General features: G+C 41.9%; 1 protein-coding gene across 3 annotated transcripts in view; it reads right to left on the reverse strand.

The window, feature by feature from the left end:
* The window catches only part of LOC131592288 (protein FAM107B), a 59121-nt gene extending 34872 nt beyond the window's left edge, over positions 1-24249 (reverse strand). The window contains exons 1-2 of one of the 3 annotated variants that reach the window (XM_058863700.1): positions 24098-24236; positions 22194-22278 (exon numbers count right to left, since the gene is read on the reverse strand). The gene's annotated coding sequence lies outside the window, so the exon portion shown is untranslated. Of the gene's footprint in view, positions 1-22193; positions 22311-24097 lie in introns of all 3 variants that reach the window. The other 2 variants (XM_058863701.1, XM_058863702.1) reach the window with 2 other exon arrangements.
* Between the last annotated feature and the right edge of the window lie 515 nt (positions 24250-24764).

Here is a 24764-nt window from a genome sequence, read left to right on the forward strand (position 1 = left end):
TTTGGTAGCACATGTTCTCACAGTTATTTAAATAAATTCAAATCAAATATAGGTTTAAATCAGCACAAGACTTCTCATTGGACACCAGAGTTTTTTCAAGTTTCCAGAGCTTTTTTGCAGTGCTTTGCACTGTGTATGTAGGAGCGTGCACCTGTGCTGGTAGTCAGCCTGCAGGAGAGCTCCCCTTGCAAGCCTACACACACACACAACAGGGGTTCATAAACTGAATTTATAACACTTTCTTGTTATAGCTGGTAGCAATATGGAAATTAATATACACAGAAGGTGTCAGTTTCTGAAAGTGTTTCTCCCCATCTGACTGGTTTTTACAGTTATAGTCTGACTGGCAGTCACGGCAGCCCAGGGCTAAAGTCAGGAGCAGAAGCATGGTGTTCATCCACTAACACATTCCAATTTACCTTCATGGATGGCACGCTGGAGAGCTGAGATTAAGCTTTCTTATTTTTCATGAAGGTGAACATTAAATAAAAAAATTAAAAAATCCAAATCAGAAATCAACTTACTTGAGGATTTAGGCAGAACAGGAAACTCAAGGCAGACCACAAAAGTCCCATGTGAGCCCTGTAAAATAAACCCTTCTGCATTTAACCAATTCTTACACATCTAGATGAGCAGATCCTGCCTACTTTAACAGAAGACTCATGAATTTTACCTCATTGGAAAAAGAGGACACTAACTCTGGCAGAGAGTATTGGAATTCCTTATGATCCCATGTGTCAATCTTGCTTACATCTATTTGTTTTCCTTTCAGGTCCAAAAATGGACTTAAAAGGGGAATAAACAGTGCATTTCTTGGCTACAAATGTGGCCAAGAAAACACAATGTGATTACATTCTGTGTGTGGGTAAGGCCTGCTAGTTTAAAACATATACATAAACACACAGCTACATATATGCATACATAGTCACACATACTGCCTTTGTAAATAATCAGAACAGATCTTGATGAATCACCTCTATTTGATATTTTTACAGTGTTTCTTGTAAAAAACATTCCCCAAATGTGCAAACGATTAAGAAAATATGTGAAAAACAAAGTCTGATAGGCAGACTAAAGTTGGAGGCTGAATAACATGTAAGCCTGTTTGGCATTAGTGCCAGGAATCCCTTCTCACTCTAAAAATCTGACATATCATTTTCTTTATTAGTTCTAAATCAACTGTTCATTTAATTTACATTAAAATATGAAATTAAAATTTAATACAGATGATTTAGAATTGAAGTCATGCAAAGACAGTACTTTTATTTTAACTGACTTTTATTTTGGAAGTGAATATTACTGCACACTGCTGAATTCTTACAACAGTCCACGAGGCCAGCACTGGAAGTCTGTCGACACAACCACTAGGATTTCATTCACTGAGAGCTGAGTAACTCAAGTCTTCCTTTTCCACTAATTAATATCACAAAATGCCTCCAATTATTATGCGTTTAGATCTGAGTGTATGAGCAAGGCATGACCATCATACATACCACATAAAATTACAATTTCACAGATCCATGACATGAAACCTTTTTACATCTGGAAAAGAAAATGAAAGGCAAGATAGGCCTTTACCCTAGTCAAAAGGTCACTCAACTCAGATTAACTTAGAATTCATGAAACTGTAGTAAGAAAGTAAAAATGAAAGTCTGACCCTTACAAAGGCCAGATGTCCCATTAACTTCCTCTTATATTTTAGTCAAGCACACAGTTCAGTCACAGAAAAGTTTATTACAAATCACAAATATGCCACCAGCAGAGATCCAAGAGTTTCCCTTCCATACTAGAGACAATTCCCAACAAACAGAAGACACCATTCCAGCATCAAGCCAAATAAAGTGAGCTGATCAGCAGGTCATCAGCAATCCCATCTAATGCAGACAGATTCTCATGCAATGCAGAGAAACAGCTCTGCAGGCAGATCCTGTGGCTGGAACAGCTCCCAGCACACAGGGGTGGTGAACTCCAGCAGAATAGCATTATAGTCACTGCAGGCCCTGCTCACTGCAGGAGCCTTGCTAACATTTGTGTTTACTACTCCAGCTCAGTGCCAACAACTTCAGTCCTCACCTAATGAAAAATACTGTCCCTCTCTACCTTTAACCCCCTCCATGTTTTCACTCTACTACAGACTTCCCTCTTATTCCAAACACCTCAAACTCCGTCCAAGACCATTTTAATCACAAACACGGAGGCTTTCTTCCATTTCAATATTTTTATTCTACATAACTTTAGAAGGGGTTGAAAATCTTCCCTTTCTCAATCTTGACAAAATCCTTTCCTACCAAGTCCTCTCTAACCAGGCAGCAGCAGAGCACCATACCTGGAAATCAGGGGCTTATAATGAAAATGCTGAGGTAAACCTTAGACACAGCATCAAGCTGCATGAAAACCCTGTCAGGGTACTAGAAATAAAGTGTATTTAAAGCCTAAGATGCTCTGTCATCACCATAAAATGCACACACTGCTGCTGCATGCTCTCAAACTTTATTAAATGGGCCTGGGCACAACAGCAACAAAGTGCAGCCTCCCCTGACTTCATACAGGACATGGGCTCATTGTCACCAGCAGCAGTGACCATCTCCAAGCTAATAACTATGGGGAAGAGAATACACTAAATTAGAATGAAGTTCTGTGATCACAAAAAGAATAGGGGAACAAAATTAGTCTGAATAGAAGTCAGTGCTGGAGGGTCGCTCTCACTACCTGGCCATTATTTCTCATAATGCTCTGCCCAGCATTAACACCTGCCCATTCCTCCAGCCCAGTGACTCTCGTTACCATCTTCATTCCTCTGTTATTACTGAACCAGCCATCCCCTGGGGAAGGTCTGTCAGCTGCAGTGAACACTGCCCACTGTACTTCACATAAAATTTGGGACTTTGAAACTAAGACAGTAAATCACCTCTATCCTCCACACGTAAGAGACAAGTCCAGATGTGACAAAGATCTAATAATGCTATTTTTTAAAACACTAAAAGAAAACTGAAGAGAGGTGAATGAAACTTGGCTTTAGTGAATATCTGAAACTTAATAACTCTACATTAATAACCCTGATGAGGACTGCTGTTAGGAAGACAAAAATCTCCAGGAATTTAACACAGCATAAGTTTTATTAAAACTATACTTCCACTTAAAGTGCTTTGGATTATTTAAGATTTATTTGAGTTAAAGCAAAGAGACCTCATCTAATCAGGAAAATTCTGTAATAGCCCCTGATTCAGAAGCCATCAATTCACTTTGTATTCACAGACTATGTAAGAGACCATAAAAGGAAATAATAAAAAGCAGTAAAATTGAAGAGATGATACGACAAAAAACCCCAAGTAGTAGCAAGGGGGAGAAAAATAATTATGTTTTAAAGACAAAATACCTGCATGAACAATTCTGAAATTTTAACTTCAAACATCCCTACACATTACTGTGTGAGCTGCAAATGAAACAAAGCAATGGAGAATAACAGGGCCACATTGCCTCTTTTGAGAAGAAAACTTCACCATCATGGAAAGCTAATAAAGAGAAGAAAAGTAACAGGCAAGAGTAAGAAAGCAGAGAATGAAAAGTAATAGTATTGATTTAAGTGGTTCATTTTTTATTCATGGATATCCTTTCCAGTGGATATATCAGAAGTATTTTATGTTTAATAGGCACCACTATTGTGCAAATGTTTTCTAAGTAAAACGTCCCCACTCTGTACCAAGGCAATAAATGGCTTCATAGCAGACAGCCCTATGAAGAATTCAAGAACCAAAATGGACTTTGGACCATCTGAAACATAAGAAAACTTATCCTCAGTGAAAGCTCTTTGGTGTTGAAATGATTTAATAGAAGATGGGTGCTACAGCTGATATGTTTTCATTTGGTAACCCTAGTTGTCTGTCAGAGATCCTTGACTTCTCAGAAGAGAAGGTGTGCATTACTAACTGAAAAAAAACCCAACAAAACCAAAACAAAACCAAAGCAACACCGTCCACTGAATACACAAGTCCTAGTCTCAGAGCCTTAGAGAGAGTTGCTTCTTATGTCTCCCTATTCCTTTTCCCCTTTCCACTTCTGGTTTAAATTCTTGCAATAATGATGTTTTGAATATTTATCCCAAATGCAGTCTATTCCAGACTTCAACTATAAAATCTGATTCAGCTAAGAAATTAAATCCCGCTGCTTAAACTACAAATTTTAATCCATAATTAATATGTAAAAAAAAAAGTCTCTATTTATTCTGCATAAATTGTTCTTCTCCTTCCCCAGTCTCCATGACAGAGAATGTTGTTTGCCAATATTTTACTTCACAATCTCATGAGCAACCTCTTCTTCCCTCTCCCATCGGTTAGGTTTTGTATTCAGATAGAAATGTCTTATGATACTGCCTGGCAGCATCCTGGAAGCAATCACATCCAGCTGGAATTGAAAATGTTATTTAGTCTACTGTGTTTTTGTTGATATGAAATATTCAGATTAACAGGAAAGATGGTGGTCGTAGGGAAATTGTAACAGCCTTGGAAATTTCTAACGTACTTGGGACCCATTTCCTTCATTACTGAGCAAACATGCTGCCCCATGGCAAACCAGTGTCAGATGGCTAATAGTCTCTGTGCCGAAGGGAGCCAGCAAGCAGACTGACTGTTAATGAAGCCCAAAAGGTACAGGAAAGAGGCACTGGGACAGGAGTGACAATCTTCTTTCAGAACCCAGAGTCTCACTGGTGCAGCTGACCTACATTCTCCAGCTTGGAGCTGAAGGTCAAGTCAAAACATGCATAAATAAAATAATGGCTCCATTTCAGCGGGCTCTCCAAGCATCCCATGCTGGTGAGAACAAGCCATCTCCTCCCATGCACTACTCCAGCACGAGCCACAGATGCTAAATCTGATCTGAAATCACTCAGTTTTAACTTGCAAAAGGTCCTTTACACAGCTGACAGTACTTGGCCAGAACCTTGTGTTAGACTGCTATTTATTGACTTTGGTTAGTAGTGGTGAGAAATCCAAGGCTTTAAATGACCAACATAACCCTTGCCTTTGAAATCTAATTCAAACCAGTTTTATGACTTCCCTCTTATGAGCAATTCCCTTTACGCAGGCATCTATTAGATTTAAGAAGGAAATCATAGCTAGGTTCAATTTTCAAACTCATTTTTACCCAGTGTAATCTTTCCTTAAAAGACCACAAATTTTCTTCATGATCTGCACATCTAAATACCTTCTTGTACAGCCAGGGGCAATGTCTGCATATCGAAAGCTTGCAGTCTGCGAGTTTCACTGTTTCACATCAAGAGCCAAACACATGCAGGCTCAAAATAATGCCATGCCTCCATTTTTTCTCTTCAGCGAAAAAGGATTCAAACAAGACGTAACAGAGGAGAATGCACTGGTGTTGATTTGTATTCTAGAAGTGAATAGATGCTAAAAAACGAAAATCATTTAAGCAGAAATCTTGATCGCTATTCTCTGTTGAAGGGTTGCTGTAACATGAGCCTTTTGTTTGCTGAAGAGGCAGATAAACTGCACCACTAATTAGTCACATACAACACACACTTACCCAAATTCTTCATTACACATGGAAAATGACTCAGTTCTGATGTTCTCAATGAACACACTTTCAGCTGATATTCCTATCAATGTTGCATTAAGAGAGGTAAGCTAAGGCAGAATAGGTTCACAAAAGCATCAAAGCGAAACTGATTTTATTTACTTAGATAAAACCCCCTGAAGCAGGCTGGGCACAAAGTGGAACAGACATCTTGTTTAAAAAGATAAAATTTATGAAAGTAATTATTATCTCAAGTTCACAAATTGATTATTTTTGGTCCTGATTCCAGATTTTAGAACTACTAGAGCTGTCTTCTTTTATTTTAATCACATTCATGACTTTTCATCACTTTCTCAGCTTTGGAATAACTTTATTGAATTAAAATAGCTAGTTGCAGAATTCATTGAATGTAATAAAAATCAAGAAAATACCTCTCAATTTGAAAGATTACAGAGACATTTTTCTTGTTTCAAAAAAAAAAAAGAACACTGGTTCTGACCTCTTAACCAGTAAATTTCAAGAGGTAATGGAGGAGGAAGCCTGAAGCTGCTTAGAATGGGGCAGGTAAGGAAGGCTGCTAAACTGAATTATTTCTCTATGGCTAAACTACACATTTATTTAGAATTAATTTACAAATAATATTTTTCACCATTACTTTTATGTATTTCTAGTCCAGTTAAAATTAATGTTTTGAACTGCAGAATCCTGAAGACCTATCCTCATTCATACATTCAACAAAATACTTAGAAGTTATCGTAACATGGACAAAGCAAGCCATTCTGCTGTACAACATGTTTTTGCCAATCCTGAATTCACAGTGAGCACCTAAGTCTTATCACCCCAACTGAGATGCTGAGGAACCCTCCCCTGACCTCACTCCAGTACCACAATAATGGCAGGATTCCTGCATGGAGACAAAGGCACAAACGTAGTGGATGCTCCCAGATACCTCCTGGCACCACCAGCTCAGCAGCAGAGCAGAGAAGACCACAGTGGTACAGCTTTAGCACTCACCAGGCACCCAGAGCAGGATCAGAGTCACCTCAGCCTTAGGTCTTGAAGAAAGCCTTCAGGCTCTGCTCACCTGTATTTTTCTGGTCTGGAGAAGTGGATAGCAAATATTCGAGGCACAAGGCCCCACAAGCTAAGGTCTTCTTGCTACAGCTGAGCTACCTGCACTGTGGCAATGGATGCAAGCATAGGATGGCCCCTATTTCCTGCCCACCTTTTATCCCCACCCTTACAGGCAACAACAGAAACCACCTGGCTCCCTATATCAGATAGCACAAGCTGTCCTAAATGACCCCACAACAGCTGCCACCCACTCTCCCACTGCACTCTCTCTTCCTTGTCCCTGCACCAGCCCTGCTGTGTCCCCAGGATGTGAGGGACACACAGCTCCGGCTTGGGAGGTTTCAGTGCCTAGAGCAGTCCTGCACAGAGGTGGAACCACCTTGTAATCTCAGCCTGTGTTGGCTCAAAAATACCAAGCAAACACTGGATTGTGCACTTTTGTGTACACATCTGGATACAGGAGGCAAAGATGGTCAAAAAGATACAGCTGCCTAAGTGACTGCAGAGCTTTTGGCACAACTGCAGGTGTGCCATGGAGACACGGCAGAGGTTTGGGAAGAACAGCAGATGGACAGCCAAGACAGACTTGTTACAATGAGAGCAAGCATTAGAGCACTGCAACAGAGAAACCTGAACTAGTTTAACTGGGTCCTTCTCCTTATAAAATAGTTATAAAAAGAAATGTGAGATTACAGGATCAGCTGAAACTGCTGTGCAAATAAAACACAGGAAACCATTGATCTCAATGACGTTGGCTGAATGCTTACAGAGAAACAAGTCTGCAGGGCTGAAATATCTTACTAGTTCTCATTAAATGTTTTTAGATGTGTACAGATCCTTGTGAAAGTCAAACAAAGCAAGTGGAGAGAATCCACACCCAAATGATTTTGCAGTGATAGTGGATTTTTTGAAATTCTGACAGCAGAAGATAGCAAAGGTCTTTCTGAATAAATGCAAGACTGATAACTTGAAAAAGCTGTCCACACCCTACCATAGTAACTTAGTATCACCCATCTCAAAAAAAACAAAAGCAACATAAGGAGTTCAGAGAAAAACTCAAAAGTATATACAATTTATTTTTTTCTTCACGTGATTGACTGTGCAACACAGATCCCCTTAAGCATCACAAACAGATTAGCCAACAGCACAGAAACCTAAAAAGCAGAACTAGAACACAGAAGGAGAGAGGAAATTTACTTAACAAGGTCAGCAATAGAACCTGGCACAACTCTGCCTCAGGAAAAGAATTTTACAAATGGAAAAGACACGTACCACAGTTTTGTAAATATGGGCTGATGCTCACACACCACCACTCAGCATAACATGCAAAAATTCACCCTTGTCTCATGAGCTCAGATGCACACACACCCCCCACACCCCCCCTCCAAAGTCATACATTTATGGCAGCTTTTGCCAGAACCAGCCGGAAGCTTTTCTTTATGTCCACAACTGATGAAGTACTATCACATACATACCTACCCTATCGTGTCTGAATTCTCCTGGATTTTGAAATGATCCACACTTCCTACTTGGAGCTGGAGTAGAATGGATGGCTAACTCATTTCAAGAAGAGTTTGGTTATACATCTCCCTTGATGAAAAATTTAAATTGTTCAACTAAGAAGCAGTGTCTTTTTACCCCAAGACATTACTCCAGCAGGGGTTCAGTAGATAATGAGAAACAAAACCAGGGAAAGGAACCAAAGGGTTTTGTAACTAGAACAGAAAGGGTTTGGAGTTTGTTTTCACTAAGTTCAAACAGAAGAAGTTTTATGACTCAAGTAAAAGGAGTGCAAAAGGGTTTGGAGAAGGAAGGTTTCCATTCAACAGACTTGAACTGGTTCAACAGTAATTTGAGCTCTATATGAGCTCATTTTTTGCTGTGACACTCTCAGCATTGAAGAAAAACTTCACAAAACACAGGAGGGAGCTGATGACAGATGAGAGGGCAAGAGGCAATGCAAGGCCAGCTCTGAAATAGTTACTTGCACTGTATTACAGCCTGCCACAACAAAGCCTTTCCCACATTTTTAAAGCTGTAAATGTAAACACCACTTAAAAGGTAATTTACATGAATGGTGAACCAGGGAATGAAAAAAAATGGGCTCGAAAAAAAATGATGAGTTTTCCTGTACCCCAAAGAGCAGCCCTGGAAAGTCCTGGCTCCCAAGAGATAAGTTACCAGCGCTCTCTGTAGGGAGTGGGATTTCAGAATGGTGTTTCCTTCCCTCCACCTTTTGCAGGCTGTCAGGACAGGCTGCTATCAGCTGTGGCAAACCCCGCTCCGGGACATGGAGATGGTACAAGGCAGCTCAGGACAGCTCACGGGCAGAAAGCTTAACTTTTTGTGCTTTTGGGGTCTAGCAGAGACACCTCGGCTCAGGGAGTCATCCTTCACCTGCACTTAAGTCAGTTCTGATTCATGGCAGAATAATCATTTTGATGGTGAAGAGCAGCTACTAAAAATGCTTTCTTGCAACAACACTGCCAAGAAAAGAGCCGGGAGATTCTCTGACAGCATCTGCAATTTATGGGAAATGGGCAATCAAGGAGCTGTTGTGAGGAGGCTCAGTGATGGGTAACGCTGCCCTGAGTTCATCCCCCTCTGCCAGCACCTACACTGCACAAGGGCTACCTGGGCACAGTCCCACCAGTTCCTGCAGCAGGTGATGCAGGCGACCCTTTGGAAAGAGGGGCCCACAATCCCACAGCACCAACCCACAAGAGGGTGACTGGGGGAGAGTCACACCAAATCTGCAGCTGACTGGAGTCCCAGCTCCTGCCTGGTGCCAGGGCTGCACTTACAATGGTGTGGATGCTGCCCCTGCATTCTCCCCTTCATGGAACACACAGGACATCACCCAGGGACCGCTGGGATCTAGAAAAACAAGATGACGTGGTTTGTCTGATGAAGATGTAGCAAGACACCACTTCATCGTGGGCAGCATGGCTCCCTTCTGACAGCTCAATGTTCGATCCACAGATCTGCACCTAATCAGCTCAGTGTTAGGATCCACAGTTAAACCTCATTTATTGTCTGAGCCTGAAGATTAGAGACAAAAACCAGAAGATTCAGGAATATAAAGTAAAGCAAGGCAGTCAGAGTCATTTTCCTACTCATTACACATGATTGTAAATGCAGCCAAAGGACATCCACTTGCAGGCAAAACTGATACTGGTTCAATCCCTTCTAGACAGGTGAGCAGGCTGTTACTGGTCTCCAGCAGAAAAAGTTGTGAATTATTAAAAACACACACAAGAAGTTTGGATCAGGGAGGTTCATTCCTCCTAAGGGAGGCAAGATGAGTCACCATCTGCAGTGGCAGCCCAGCTGCTCAGTTCCTGCTCAGACAGTTTAAATCCTGACTGAGTGGTGAACAGCACTTGCAGCAAGACATCACATCAAGAGAAACCAGGTTAATGGTACAGGAGGAGGCAAAGCACAGGCTCTCCTCTCCCAGGAGTTCTGCAGACGGCATCTTTCATACTGCAGCAAATCCAGAAGATGCTGGAAGTGTTCAAGGCCAGACGGGGGGGGCACTGACCAAACCTGCTCTAGTGGGAGGTGCACCCCCATGGCAGAGGGGTGCAATTAGATGATCTTTAAAGTCCCTTTTAACCCAAACTGCTCTGTGATGCTACAAACCCTGGGCAGACCTTACAAGAATGTCAACAGGAATGCTGCTATGGGACTCATACTTTGCATATATGAAGGCAATTTTAAATATGGATTGGATTGATAAAAGCAACTCTTCAGCACACCAATGCAAACATGCAAATGTAGGGAAATATAACTGAATAACCAAGTTTTCTTTGCATATTGAGACTGTCAGCCAATTCTTCTTCAGGCTTCACTGTAAATGGAAACATAAGTATTTTTGATAACCAGTAATAATGACTTAGGAGAATCTCTCTGATTTTTATATATTACATGGGCAAGAAGCCATACAGAACATTTAGTTAATAAAAGTTTTATTGATAGTGGTAAGTGATGCATTTCTGACATCCTTCTTTTTTCTGCCCCTATAGAATGTAACCCTCACCTTCCTCGATGTACAAAGAAAATTAAAAAAAAAAAAACTATGTCACTTCCTTCGAGAGCCAAGTAAAAAAGCTACCACAAAAATAAATAAATAACAACCAAGTTCATCATTCCACATAGCCATAGCCATACCCATAGAAAGGCTAATTTGCAGATGAAATGGGAAAGAATCTTGCCTAGGCTGCTAAAGAAAAAATAGATAGATACATTTCAAATAAAAAAACAACGGCAGGAAGTAGGAAAAAATAATGAGATCCTTATAATCTGTAAGTTGGCCAAATGTATCAACCCCTGTTATATTTGGTTTTCATGTGTTACTCACTAGGCATGTTCATGAACTGGGAAGAAAACCAGATAAAACATGTGGTTATTGGCACACAGAGATATCACAGCTAGAATGCAAGCTCAGGTCTGCAGCAGTTTTCCTTAATAAGTATTCTCTATTTAAGCAAAGATTGATCCTACATGATGTGACAGGTCACTGATACAAATAAATTGCTTTACGATATGATCTGTGAACAACGGATATTCACCGTGGGCTTACTGAGTTCCATACTAGCATATCTAAGTTTCCACTTCATGTAAAATCAACTTTTATCTCTCTGTGATATAACCCAGCAGTATGTTGAAATCAATGCTTAGTCTTTCAACCTCAAAGGCCTGCAGCCAGTTTACAACTACATAATTTGAAATAACAGGAGTTTCCAATCCATTCCAATTTTCAAGCCTTTGTGATGCACATGTCACTGAATTGCAGGAATAGCTCGTGCAGTTACAGAAAGCTTCTAGAAGGAAGTGATAAATGAACATTACCCTTTACAGCTGTAACCAAATAACGAGACTGAAATGCACTGGGTTTTTTCCCACCTCTAGCTTTACAAAATTTCATGTGGTTCACTGGTCAGAAAGTCAGCAAGAACAAAATCTTTATCTACTGTTTCCCACTTGCTACCCACAAACTGCCAGTTAAATAATGCTAAAGGAAATCAGCGTGGTTTTCTTGCACAACAGCCTTTCTGAAAGGGTAGCAACCATGCAGTAAAGCATTTGCACACGAGGCAGGACAACTCTAGGATGCCATTCTGATGCCCACATTTTAATGAAATCAGTATGGCTCTAGCAAAACCAGAGGCACCACAGGGAGTTCCCTGGGTACAAAGCAAAGCTGCAAAAACACATTCAGGGAGATTCGTCCATAACCAAAAGCAAATATAGGGCAAGGTCAGGAATCTGTTAAACAACCTTCTTAGATTTCTTGTATGGTAACTTAAGTGTGAACATGCAACCTGCCCCATAACTTTTGACAGTATCAGCCAAATTTTTAAGAGGTTTGAAGCCTCCATTAAATTCCCCTAAACTTCATGTAAACTGGTGGCTGAGCAATGAAAGGTGCCAGGAGTCCAGGCTCTGACAGGCTTCAGTCCTGTGCTGCCAGACAACAATTTCAAGTAACAGCCTTTGGCAGAATGTTAAAAACAACAAACAAACAAAGAATTTGAATCAACAGGAAATGAATTGTCAAAAAAAAAACAAAACCAAGGTTTATGGCAGGCAAAACTCGAGGATCCCCACACTGACCACATGTGAACTGTATTACAACAATTACGCAACACAGAAGAGGTCAAGTTTGTGATGATGGAGTGTAAGATTCACACGAACTTATCTCATACAGCTCAGAAAGAAAGTACACAGCTTCAGGATGTAGCAGAAATACATATGGTACAAACAAATATACCTTTTTTTTTAGTTATCTCATATTTCACTTTCTTTACAGTATAATATTACAGTCTGACCCATTTTCTTTCAAAATTTATCAAACACTATGAAAGGATCAATTCTAATGTACCTACCTGCCTCGTTCTTACTGTCCTGTAAGACAGTTCTAGCTTCTGGGGCACACTTAAGGAAAAAAAAAACAAAAACCAAAACCAAACAAAAAAACCCAACCCAAAACACAACAGAAGCCCCCACCACAAACAAAAAAAAGCCCCAGAAGCCAAAATTATTCCAGTTTAAAATAAAAATACCTCATACCATCAATATGATGAACATGATTAATATTTTAGAATCTTTCAAGAACCACATCCAGTCATTTTACAAACTTCCTGTTGTTAATTACAGAATTGGCATCTAAAATCTAATGCATCTTTCACTTTAAGGAAAAAAAAAATCCAACCTACTAACCTTTAAAAAATTCCCATATATGGGAGGAAACTCTAACTCTGGTGCAATGAGAATAAACCCAGTTTAATCCTCCAAACCCTAGATTAAATTATAAACCCTAGGCAAAGGTAAAGAAAGCCCTTCTCAGAATGCCCTACAATCCCACTTAAGAACTTCAAAGTAATAACAATTAAATTTAGTCTAGACTTTCAATGTCCCAAACTTGAATGATTCAAGCTTTTCAGCTTCCATTCAACCACTCTTCATTCAACAGTTTGTTTACAGAAAGATATTTAAATTGTTCTAAAGAGCACCACAGCTCACTGTAGAACCTTTTGATTCTCTAGCAGGCACTATCACTTATTTACTTTAGGTTTTCCATTACTCAAGTGCTGGCTGGTGCACATTCAAATGAATCACAAACACCAGAACAAACAAGGCAGCTCAGGCAAAACAACACAATTCAAACAACATCCAGTACAGAAGACATTTAGAAGCCCAGAAAACTAGGAAATGTTTGGTCTGCTTTTAACTTAGCATGTTTAGAAAAACAGAAAAAAATATTATTACAAAAGTCTGAAATTTCTTAAAGTTATACAGAAATGCCACTAGAAACTCCTCATCTCTCAATTACTACCAGTGAAACAAAGGAATTGACCAAAATCACTGCAATGAATTCTTTCCAAAATTCCTTCCAAATTAATGTCCAGGGAAGGAGGAGAGAAATCCCAAACCCTGTTACAGGACCACACTGTTCTTCCAAAATGCACAAACACTGGAGTGGTACAGTGAGTGGTACCATGTCTATGCTACCACCTCAAGGGCATGCAATTCAAAGAAATTAGATTCTGCTTGGGGATCCACCATCCTTTCCATTAAAAAAATAATGATCATAAGTGATCCAGGGAACTTACCAAAAGCCAAAAAAAGAAAAGAAAAAAAGAATTCTTCTATGTTCAGTCAAAATTGCAATGAAAATTAACATTTGACCAAGATAGAGGAAAAACTGACATTTATAGAAGCTGCAGTTGGTGACATCCCATAAAATGATGCCAATCACTTGTCTGAGTCAGCTCCATTCTCACATTTAGTACAAGTGCTCTGGCTGACTCACAGCAACCATCTACCTGGGAGATAAGTAAAGTAAATTTCGAGCATGATTTTGCTGCAGCTTTTCATGATGAAGTGTAAATTTGCCTGGTTCTCTTCATTTAAACTCAAATTATTTGAAACTTCAATTTAAATTCTAGCTTGTCTTTAGGAATTTTCTCAGAAGCAACAAGCGTTATGGGAATAATGCTGGATGCACAAAATTGGCAAGTAAAGAAATGATCTGGTCTAAACAGATTCTGTTTTCAGTAAGAAGCAGCTTTTTAGGCTGCTTACTTGCCTAAAGGCATTTATGGGAAGATGACTTCTGTATCGGGGGAGTGAGTTTATGCTTGAAATATAAAGTTTATATTATCTTTTCATTATGCTTCCATTTGCCGTGTTTCATCTTGTTTGTTGTTCTCTTGGTTCAAAGTCCCAAGTTCACATTCTATCCTTGCATTAATTAGCTATAGCTTTAGGCAAGTTAATTCAGCCTTTGTTTCTTAATCTGTAAAAGAAGGACAATAATAAATATTTACGTACTTTAAATAGATATTGGAAAGCTGTGTTTACCCTGACACAGTTTTTCAAATACATTATTTTATAAAATTACATGCAAAAATTACCCAGTTTACCCACATTAACTGGAATGGTTGTAATTTTTGTAAATGGCTTGTGGAACTCTCTATCATTTCCTTCCTCAAGGAGACTATTTCCTACAGTACGTTTCAAAAGCCTCCCATGTAGCAAACCATGCTACCCTGAGCTGAGTTCATGGCATCCTAACTATGACAGTCTAAAAAAAACTTTAAAAAAATAAAATAAGGAGTGCATTGGAGAGAGATTTAATCTTAGGATCTGAGTGTATATTATAGTACCAAATTTTTTTCAATTCCTCTTCCTGGGGGAATATACAGAGGATTATCTTTATGCCATTGCCCTTTATGCCATTGCTTTTACAGCAAGAAGTTTTTTGTGATATTCAATGTTTTGTTGACAGGTGTCTGTAATCTGGGCCTTTCTAAATCCAATCTTTGCCCGACTTCCTCGCACGCAAAACATCTGCACTTACAAAATAAATTAAGTACATCTGTGCCTGTTTTATCAGTCATTTAATCAGCTTCCTATTAGGAAGAAAAACACCCTAAACCTAAATGAGATCCTAGAGATAAAATAAAGATGAACCTCAAGCCTTGTGAATCATCAAACCTGAGCAGGAAATCAACTGAGGCTTCTTCATCACTAGAGATAAAACAGGAATGAATACCACTGGCTCAAACTTTAATTCTTAATTCTACTAGTGCTGATGTTACTTGCAATAAAGAGATTAAGATCCAATACTAAAATGGGAGGAAGGGGTTGAAACAACCCCTTAGAGCAGTCATTTAACAAAGCACCACTTTATCAATGCATGCCATGCCCAACTTAATTCATTACTTCTATTTCAGTATTGGAAGGAATAAAGTCTTTGAAAGCACGCATTCCTCTACTTTAAAGCTCATGCTAAATTCTTGCCTTTCAGTGCACAGAACAGGCATTACACATGCAGCACTCCCCTGTATGCCACCACCAGATGCTGTCAGTCAAAAGAATTAAGCATCAAAACAAAGCCTTCCATCAATACAAAAAAAATCCACAGGGAAGTAGAACAGGTGACATCACCTGTTCTTCAGCAACCAGTCACCTTTTTCTTTCATAATTCTGTGGTGGGGAATGAAAACTAAAATGTTTTGGAAAACAATTTTACTGAAGGCTGATATGAGGATGCTTTAGCAATTAAGAATTTTGTACACCAGACACTGAAATCTTAATTGGTACAGCAATATAAACCTGGGCATCCTTCTGGAGAAAAGCTGTTGTACATCACACACACTGAACCCATCTCACCCTCAGCAGCACAGAAATAAGAGCTTCTCCCTGGCAGCTGCTGCCTGCAGTCATTTCGTGCTACCAACACTGGGATGGCTTTGGGAGAAGGAAGAACTACTTAGCCACAGGAAATCATGGCAGTGGATTAGGAAGAGACTAGACAGACACAGGAATTAAATTCTGAGCAAAAAATTTAGCTACTTAGGTATCCATATGGCCCACTGCCACAGTACACAAGTCCCCAGGACTTAAATACTTCCCCATCCTGAAGTTCTTCCCCCACTTCCTTTAAAAAGGTATCCCAGCATCACTGACCTGACTGATCCCTGATTGCATTTTGAGCCGACTCCCTGTTTGAGAGTCATCAGCTCTAAGATTACACAATTAAAGTGACAGTTCTGGAAATTTTCTAGGAAAAAAGCACTGGTCTAACTTGTATTAAGCCCTACTTTTTTTGAAAATTAGGTTTACTATACAGACCAGTGTTTCTTCTCCAGCAATATTTTTGGCTGAAGCTGGCAAACGGATTACATTTAGCTAAAGGACTATGTTGTCTTGGATCTGTTAATCCTATTAGTTACCTGGAAATAGGTATCAAGGTTGAGGAGATGCTTTTTTAGTGCTTTTATAGAGAAAAAGTAGGCCCTAACTAGCTGGAAATTATATAGAACAATCTGGGGCAGCTTACAGTGCTAATTTTTTTTCCTGTAGTGCACTAAACATGAGCAGTGAAGCAGCTTTATCCAGATATGTAATGCTACACTGGAAGTTTAAGTAAAAATCTGTCTCACCATCAAAGCAGCTGTATTGATTGAAAGAAAATCTTTTCAACCCTCACACCAACATGTTTCACGTTTTTCTGTCTCCAATATCCACTCACACACTCTTACTTACTTAAAATGTAGGTTCTTCAGGGCAGAGACTGTCTCTTTAGAACAGTGATAAAGCAAGAAGGACCCTCAGGCCATTGGATAGTCGGCACACTTATTTTCTAACTTGACGTGCTAACTTGTCCTCAAATCCTCGAGCAGAGAAATTTATTTTATTTCGTTTACATAATACACCTAAAAAAAAATCCCAGCCAACAAACCAAAACCAAACCAGTCATTGTACACTCAGTAAGTTGGATTTATAGAGGAAACTTGAAGGTACAGAACATCTGCCCCATTAAGAAAAGGATGTAGCATGTAACATGGCCAGGTGATGCCTCTAACCTCTCCCTCTTCATGCCCAAATGAATCAGTCATTAACTGCAAACAAAGCAAGACAGGCCCAAGAACTCAGATTGGAGCTTCCCTGAAATAGTTTTGATACAATGGCATCTGTAATGCTGCTTTGACCTTTTATACTAAATCCTCCACCTAAGACTGACAGGCACAGACATTCACCAACTCCAGTCTTCATGACAAGCTTCAAGGTTGCCTTTCTAGTTGCTTGAAAATATTTTTAAAGTCTTTTCAGCAGGATTTAGTTTCACACCAAGAGATAAATGCTTTCTGCTCTTCAGAGACATTAATCTCCTTGAATTCCAAAATTTGATTTCAATATATTTTCTGAAAAAGGAAGAATATGTTTGCTCATATTTTGTGCAAGAAGTTTATGACTTGCTCAGCCTTCTTGTACTTGAAAGAACAAACAGATAAATAGAGAGTAATGGGCAGGCTAGCACTGCCTTTGGAGAGTCACCAGCTCCCACAGTTGCCATATGTGGTAAAAATCACTCACAGGACAACCCTTGCACAGCCAGGGCTCCCTTCCAGAACACACCAGACTCCCTGTGCCTGAACACTTCTGATCAGGTACTGTGTCACTGCGCTGCTCACTATGACAAAGGACACAGGAGAGTGGTGGGACAGTGCCAAGGCAAGCCACACTCACCTTCCAAAGGTCACCTCTTCATGTGGCAAAGCCCACTGCCCACACCCTCAACACCGGGTACAACCCCCAGCATTTGTTTGCTTCTGCATGTTAGACAGGGATGGCCTCAAATGTACCTGAGGCTGGGAAGAAAAGATTGGTTTACTTTTAGATACCAAAACACCACTTCCCAGACAATGAAAACAGCAAAACTACCATGACTCTTTCCCTATCCTTCCCTCCATTCCCATCCAAGCTCATGTATAAATTTCTGACAGACTGTTTTCAGGGAGCAGCAGTGATGTGCCAGGTATTGTGAGAGTTAAGCAAGTGTATTACAGCTTGCCTTACATGTCATAGATCTTCTTCAAGGACAAGTAACCTCGAAAAGCTCTAGGATGAAAAAAAACCCCTAAGCATAGAACCATAAAAGAAATCATAACCCAATCAACTCCTCCTCCCTATTCTCTCCGAAAATAAACTCACCAAATCTCAGTGGATTCAGATGAAAACTGGCTTTCTTTTTCTACCAGCAGACAAGCCCCAAACTGCATCTCAGGATGAGGCCAAGCACTCACTCTTCCTTGAATGGCACCAAGGAGCTCAACCACTCTCTGAAGAACTTGCATGGCAGCAATGCAATGTGTCATTCAGCAAGTCATCTTTGTTCCTAGTGACACTTCAGAGGAAACTGAGGTAGTAGAGGCATATTTCAATGAAATAGCAGAGCAGTGCACATGTTCAAAGGGCTGCTCAGCAAGTCATCCAGCCAGGAAGAAGAAAGCTTACTTTGACTTAAACTCCTCACTCTTCAGAGGTACTAAACAGCAAAGCTGTACCTCTGTGGTCCTTCTAACATGCAAGGCTACTCCAGACCATTCACTCTGAGCCCTGTCCTTAAGTGCTCCAGTCAGCTGGAGGTGCACTTCACCCAGCTGACAGCATAAACTCCAGCTTCCCTGAAATCTTTTCAGCTTGTTTAGAAGCATCCAGCACAGGCACTGGCCTAGATTAGGAATGCAGTTATGCACACACGAATGGTCTTGACCCACTTCTCGCCACATCGTCCTGGCTACTCAGAGCTGTGAACTCTATTTATTATTAGCACCAGAACAAAAAAAAGCCTGTGTATGTACATGAGGTCTGACAAATGCCCACTCACTACACAGGCAAGGAATGAAAGGAATTGTTCTATTATTTGCCATCATCATCCTCCTCTTGCCAACCCACTGAATGCCATGACTATTGAAATACCTTTGATGGGCGGTGTTTGCCTCCCCTTCAGGGCAGACACTGCTGACCTGGTGAGGTAGTTAGCACCAGTGGGCATAAGCATGGTGAACTGGACATCCTTCAAGGGGCACAGGAGAACTCTAAATAATCAAGTAAGGAAAAGAAGCTTAAAGTAAGTTCCCCTCTACATCATAACACTTCCAAGACTGAGTTTTTCCTGCCTAAAATATATTATAATACAAAGAAGAGGGACTATTTCAAATAAAGCCAAACATGAGGGCAGTTTCTCCTTCAGAAGCATTCCTGGGTTTCAGCTCTATAGTTTACAAAAAAGGTAAGTAATTCCCCAGTACAAGGTTAAACATCCATCCCACCACAACAAGCAATAAAGTTGTTCTCCAGGATATTAAAATACCCCTCATAGCAGCAGCATTTTTCATGCTTCATCACTACAAGCTCTCTACAGGACTCTAATGCAGCTCACACAGAGAGGCTGTAAATGTAAATGGCTGAGATTTGCTAAAGGACAGCACAGAGGTTTTACAGTTCATCCTGAAAGCACATATGCTGCCAAAAATTGCAGTATAAATGTAAAAATAAAGAAATTGAGCTCATCTAAATGAAAGGGATTTGTCCACTGTTCCTAAATGACTGCACTATTTCTTCCTTGATGAGGAGCATGTATGTGCACAGAAGGCAACCTTCTGCCTTCATGTTGTCAAAGACATTTTAAAAATGTAAGCAAATCCAGGAGTTTTGCTTCTAGGATAAATAAAACTAAACAAGGGAAAGGTTATTGCATTTGTGTTCCCTGCTGACATCATAAAACTAGGATCCTTGTCCCAGCTAAGCAAGCTGAAGACCTGCTAAAGACTCAGGAAACTCCGTTGCAGACTAGATCTATGCTACAAGCAAACTACACCAAGTCACCACAAAACCTGCCCTTTCAGCTACACACCCAGGCTAAACCAGTGGAGGAAATACTGATTTCAAAAGCTATTTTAAAATGCAACACAGACCAGCAGATAGCACTGCCCACAAATGCTCCAAAATCTTTGCAAGTTCTTCTTTTATAGACACAGCTTGGAAACACTTCTCCCACCTGTGAGAGTCCCATCCTTCACTGCACAGAACTTAAAGCATTGGCTTAAGCACAAGTAACAAATAAGCACAAGAACAAAAGTTGTTTTGAAACCAAAGTTACAAACAGGACTGACTTCAAAATTATAACCATCAAGCACCAAACACAACACTGTAAGGAAAAGCATTACTTCAGTTTTCCCAAAGTTACAGAGCACAGAGGCAGCAGGTAAGCTCAAGTGTTACACAGAAAAGGGAAGAAAAGACCACATCCTTCCTTTTTTTGCTGACACCAGTGCTCCCTGCTCATATAGCCCCATAAGATATCTGCCACAGGCCACTCCCTGCTGTCGTGCAACACCCACAACCCTTCAAACCAACAACCCAAAGCAGAAAAGCAGCCAGGTGAGAAGGACAGAAGAGAAAAGCAGCTACATGAGTGTCTGCATATCACAATGAAAAGCAGCCACCCCTTTAGAAAACACTTTTAAAAAAAAAGCACAAGCCTGGTCTCTCAAGGTGGGGATCTGCACTCAAATCACTTCACCCAGCTGCTGGGGTCAAAGAAAGACAGTCCTCATCTTGCCATGACCTACCTGACTCCACAAAGTCTCCTCTGCCCTTCTGCTGGCACCTGCTCACACACAACTGTACAGAGGGACAGATAAAGGACCTTCCCAAAGACCCAGCCAGAGACCCATCTGTAAAAACAGCACCCACCTTCTGAAGGCAGGTATAGAAAGGAGAAGAAAAATGATCCTTTCTTTTTGCTCTTCTCTCCTGTGTATGCTAAGTCTCTTTGTTTAAGTACTTATCACTACAAAACCCCTCTGTTTTCCACAGTCTAACAAAGACCAGCATGGTTGTGAAGGAAGAGCAGTCAACCACTGAGTACATCACAGCCAGGTAACCCAACCAATTTTCACAGTGTGCCTTTTGGGCTGTGCCTCTTCTCCCACTCCTTCTGGCAGGGGCAGTGCTTTCATTTCAACACTAGCCAGCAGCTCAGAACATATGACGCCAAGTTCTTCCACCACTACACAACTCCTATGTGGTTACAGACAACTCATTTTCTTGCTTGTGCTTTTATTCCCCATCTGCAAAGGGAAGGTGCCTTCCCTACAATGGGAACACATGCTATCCACTTCAGCATGGCTTTAGAAGGATTAATATAAATTATGCATTTGAAGAGATAAGCATGCAAGACATGGGAAGTAGAAGTATCACTGATAAACGTAGTTCTAAACAGATAATTTATTTTTCACCTAAAAATAAATGTTTTTCCTATCAAATTTGCAGCTTTATGCTCAGCTTAGACTGTGAACAATTCTCTTCCCAGATCTGAATCCTTCCACTGTCTTGTGTCAAAATGAAACATCAAAACCCCAACTTACATACCTTTTAAGTAAACACAGAAGAGTTGCAGGCTCCTTGCAACATTATGCTGTGCTGCAAACCATACTTCACTGACAGTCAAAAACACTGTGGCCAGGTCTGGCCAAACCAGAACAAACTTTAGACTAATAACTGAGTTTCTTCCTCTTCACAGTGAAACCATGCATGTATCCTGCTCTTTGACACTGTGTCAGAATGTTATCAGCTGTAAGCTATGTCAAACATGCTCTCTTCCTCTTTGTGTTCTTAGGAGATGCAAATAGATCCAAAGTTGTACAGCACAGAGATGTCAGATACAAAACAGCTCTGCAGAAGCTGAGCATTGAAACTGGCTCTGTTTACAGCTACCACAGTCCCAGAACAGATTAAGAGTTGGCCACATGTATTTAATACTGTTAACCACGTACAAAGATAACATAGCTTTATTCAATAAAATATTTTCTTTGAAACTTTGATTCAGCCAAAGTTCTGTTAGAGCCAATTACTGGTTAAACAGTTCCACTCTTCTTCCCACAGCTAGCAAACATGATTATTTCCTTCACTCTTTCCCCATTTTAACTCCTACCCCAATTTTCAGGTTATTTCCCTGTCCTTATTGAAGTCATAGTGTGTTCTCAAAACCAATTTCTCAATATCCTGAGTATGGGCAGTGTGTAAAAAACTGAGAGACTCCCCCACCCCCAGCCCAGTCTATCACTCTGTCTCAAGCCAGGCTGTTCCACTGCGTGACTGACAAACAATCCGCCAGTTCAGCAAACACACTGACCAGAGAGAGCCACCACACAAATCAGATTGTGAAGGAGAGTGTGCATGAGCAAGATCTCCCAACTGCAGCTGCCACACAGCTCCCCACTTACCCAGTCGTGCAGGGGTGGTGCAGGGCTCAACACAGTCTCAAAACCTCTAAATGCTTGGAGGTGAACTGGACTTCAGAGAAACTTCCTAATTTTGAAGAGAGAAAAAAGATGCTAAGACTGAAAAAGAAGGAAGAGAATAAATTAAGGGATGTGAGATCTGAGGCAGAAAGGAGAGAGAAAGCAAATGGGAATATATCATGAGGACCCGATGAAATGATTCTCCCACTTCTAACTTTTGGGAACCATCAGAACACCATTTTAGTTAACAATACTCAAGTGCTGAAGACAACATATTGACACTACTCTTGAGCATGATGGACACAGAAGTGACATTTCACCTGCCAAAATCATCCCTGGCAAAACTCCACCATCATCAGTGGAACTACACAAAGCATGAAATTGGCCCACAGTTGCATTAAGACAAAAAAGGCTTTGTTTCAGGAGATATGGGGCATTTCTGGTTCTTTATAATAAAGCTCAGCAAACAACTGTTTATTGTCCCTAAGCAAATATCACTGACACCAAACAAGCAGCCATCACATTCACAGCACACACTGTCTGTTCATAGGAAAACATCCATCAATAAAGCAACAGATTCCTAGTGTCCTGTTCACATCACAAGGAAATTAGAGACAGTTTAAATGCCTCCCAAATTGCCTACCAGATCCACAAGCAATCATTCTCATTTTCAGGAACATCTTTCCAGACTCCTCTGCCAAGTCAACGAAAGTTGAACGTCCTGAGTGGTGCTACAGGGCTCAGCAGACACACAGACGTACAACACTGAGCAGCTCCACTGCCAGAGTTATTCAACAATACTCCCACCACAAACTATATGTTGCGACCACACTATGCTCACAGAGAATCATCTCCTCCTTTTGTTACTTTTTTGTTTGACCATGTGAATTCTCAACAAAATCCCACAAGTTCACGTTTCTGCCATTCTCTAGAGTTCGCCACAAGTATGCCCTGGGCTTACAGGGCTCCAATGCCAGCCACGGCCATACACCACATTTGCACAGTATCGATTTATGCCAGAACTCATTAAGCTACGAAAAAATTCAATAGCTGAGGCAAACAAGTAGTTCAAGCACACCGAGCTCCCGTACTGCATCTCTGTCCCTTATGCAGCCCCACAACGCGTTTCTCCGTGCAGTTTCCCTGGCCAGCCTCGCAGCCTTTCAACCCAATGCACAGGAAAAAAACCTGGACATTTGGATTTCGGGGTCCTCGAGGGAAAGTTTGATTAGACCCAGGCAGGAGCGCTGGGAGCACAGGAGAAGCAGCTCCTCGGGGCTTGTCCCACTCCCAGCTTCTACTTGTTTTAAAGATCTGTAAGAAGACATCCACTGCCCACGCCAGAAGTTCAGCTGCTCTGAATGCTCATTTTACAGAGCATCACGTATAGGAAATAATACATTTATCATTTTTATTTGCTTTTCCAACTCCTCTTCCCCTCTACCACCCCCCATTCCCCCAGTCCTGCCAGCCTGCACCCACGGATCCCGCCGTACTATGGGGGTGCTCCCACGGCTTCAAGAGTCACCCTAGGACCAAAGCTGCCCACAAGAACACGCCAAAGACCCCACGGACACACCGAGCACCCACCGGCTCCACGGCCCCGGCCAGCCGGGGACACCCACGGGGGCGGCGGGACCGGCAGCACCGCCGGAGCCCCGCACACCCCCGGGCACCCTCCTGCTTGCTCCCCCTTTAATTTATTCAGAGCCACGACGAATTCCCCGTGTTTTCCTTCACGAAGGAAGGCGCGGGTGCCCCCCAGGCCGGGACCCGCTGTTCCCGCCTCTCCTCCCCGGGACCCGCCGTCCCTCAGCCCCCCCGGGCTGGGATATCCCGTCCCTCCGCGCCAGCGCCTTTGTGTGCGGAGCAGATACAGAACCTACCTCGGTGAGGCGTCTCTGCCTGTCCGGCAGCGCGGGGAACGAGGGCAGGGGGAGCCGAGGAAGGAACGGAGAATAGCGGCCGCAGCCCGCCCGGTGCCGCCGGAGTGTCCGCCCGGCCCCGCCACACGCGCGGAGCCGGCCCGGCCGCGCCTGAGGGGAGCGGCGGGGCGGGCCGGGGGCGGGCCCGGCGCTGAGTCACCGCCGCGGCCGCCCCGCCGCCTCCTTTGTTGTCAGGCGTGGAAAAATCCGGGGTGGCGGGGATGGCTGGGGGGAAATCCCGAGGGAAATGGAGGAAAAAAGTGGGCCTGTGTGGCGGCCTGGGCCGGGCTCCACGGGCTCAGCGCCGCCTTGCCCCGGCAGGGACAACGTGCGTGGGGCAGCCACGGTTCTCAAAGTCCTGCCATGGGTGCGCTGAGCGGCCACGCTCACCTGCGGGAGCCGCCTCTCCCTCCATGGAAAAGAATTTCCCAGCTGTGCCTGCCTGTAACTTTCCCAAGGGGTTCCTTCCCGTATCCCGGTGCCCTTACCCTGTGGATGTTCTCACCGCTCATTCTGTAGGAATTAAGGTCCCCATCCAAGTCAGAGGCCAAGAGCTCACGGCCAGCCAGCCAACACGTGTTCAGTGTACCCAAAATCTGTCTCCGGGTGAGCAATACGCGATCGGGAC

The sequence above is a fragment of the Poecile atricapillus genome, chromosome W (genome assembly GCF_030490865.1).
Source record: "Poecile atricapillus isolate bPoeAtr1 chromosome W, bPoeAtr1.hap1, whole genome shotgun sequence".
Taxonomy (NCBI): Eukaryota; Metazoa; Chordata; class Aves; order Passeriformes; family Paridae; genus Poecile; species Poecile atricapillus.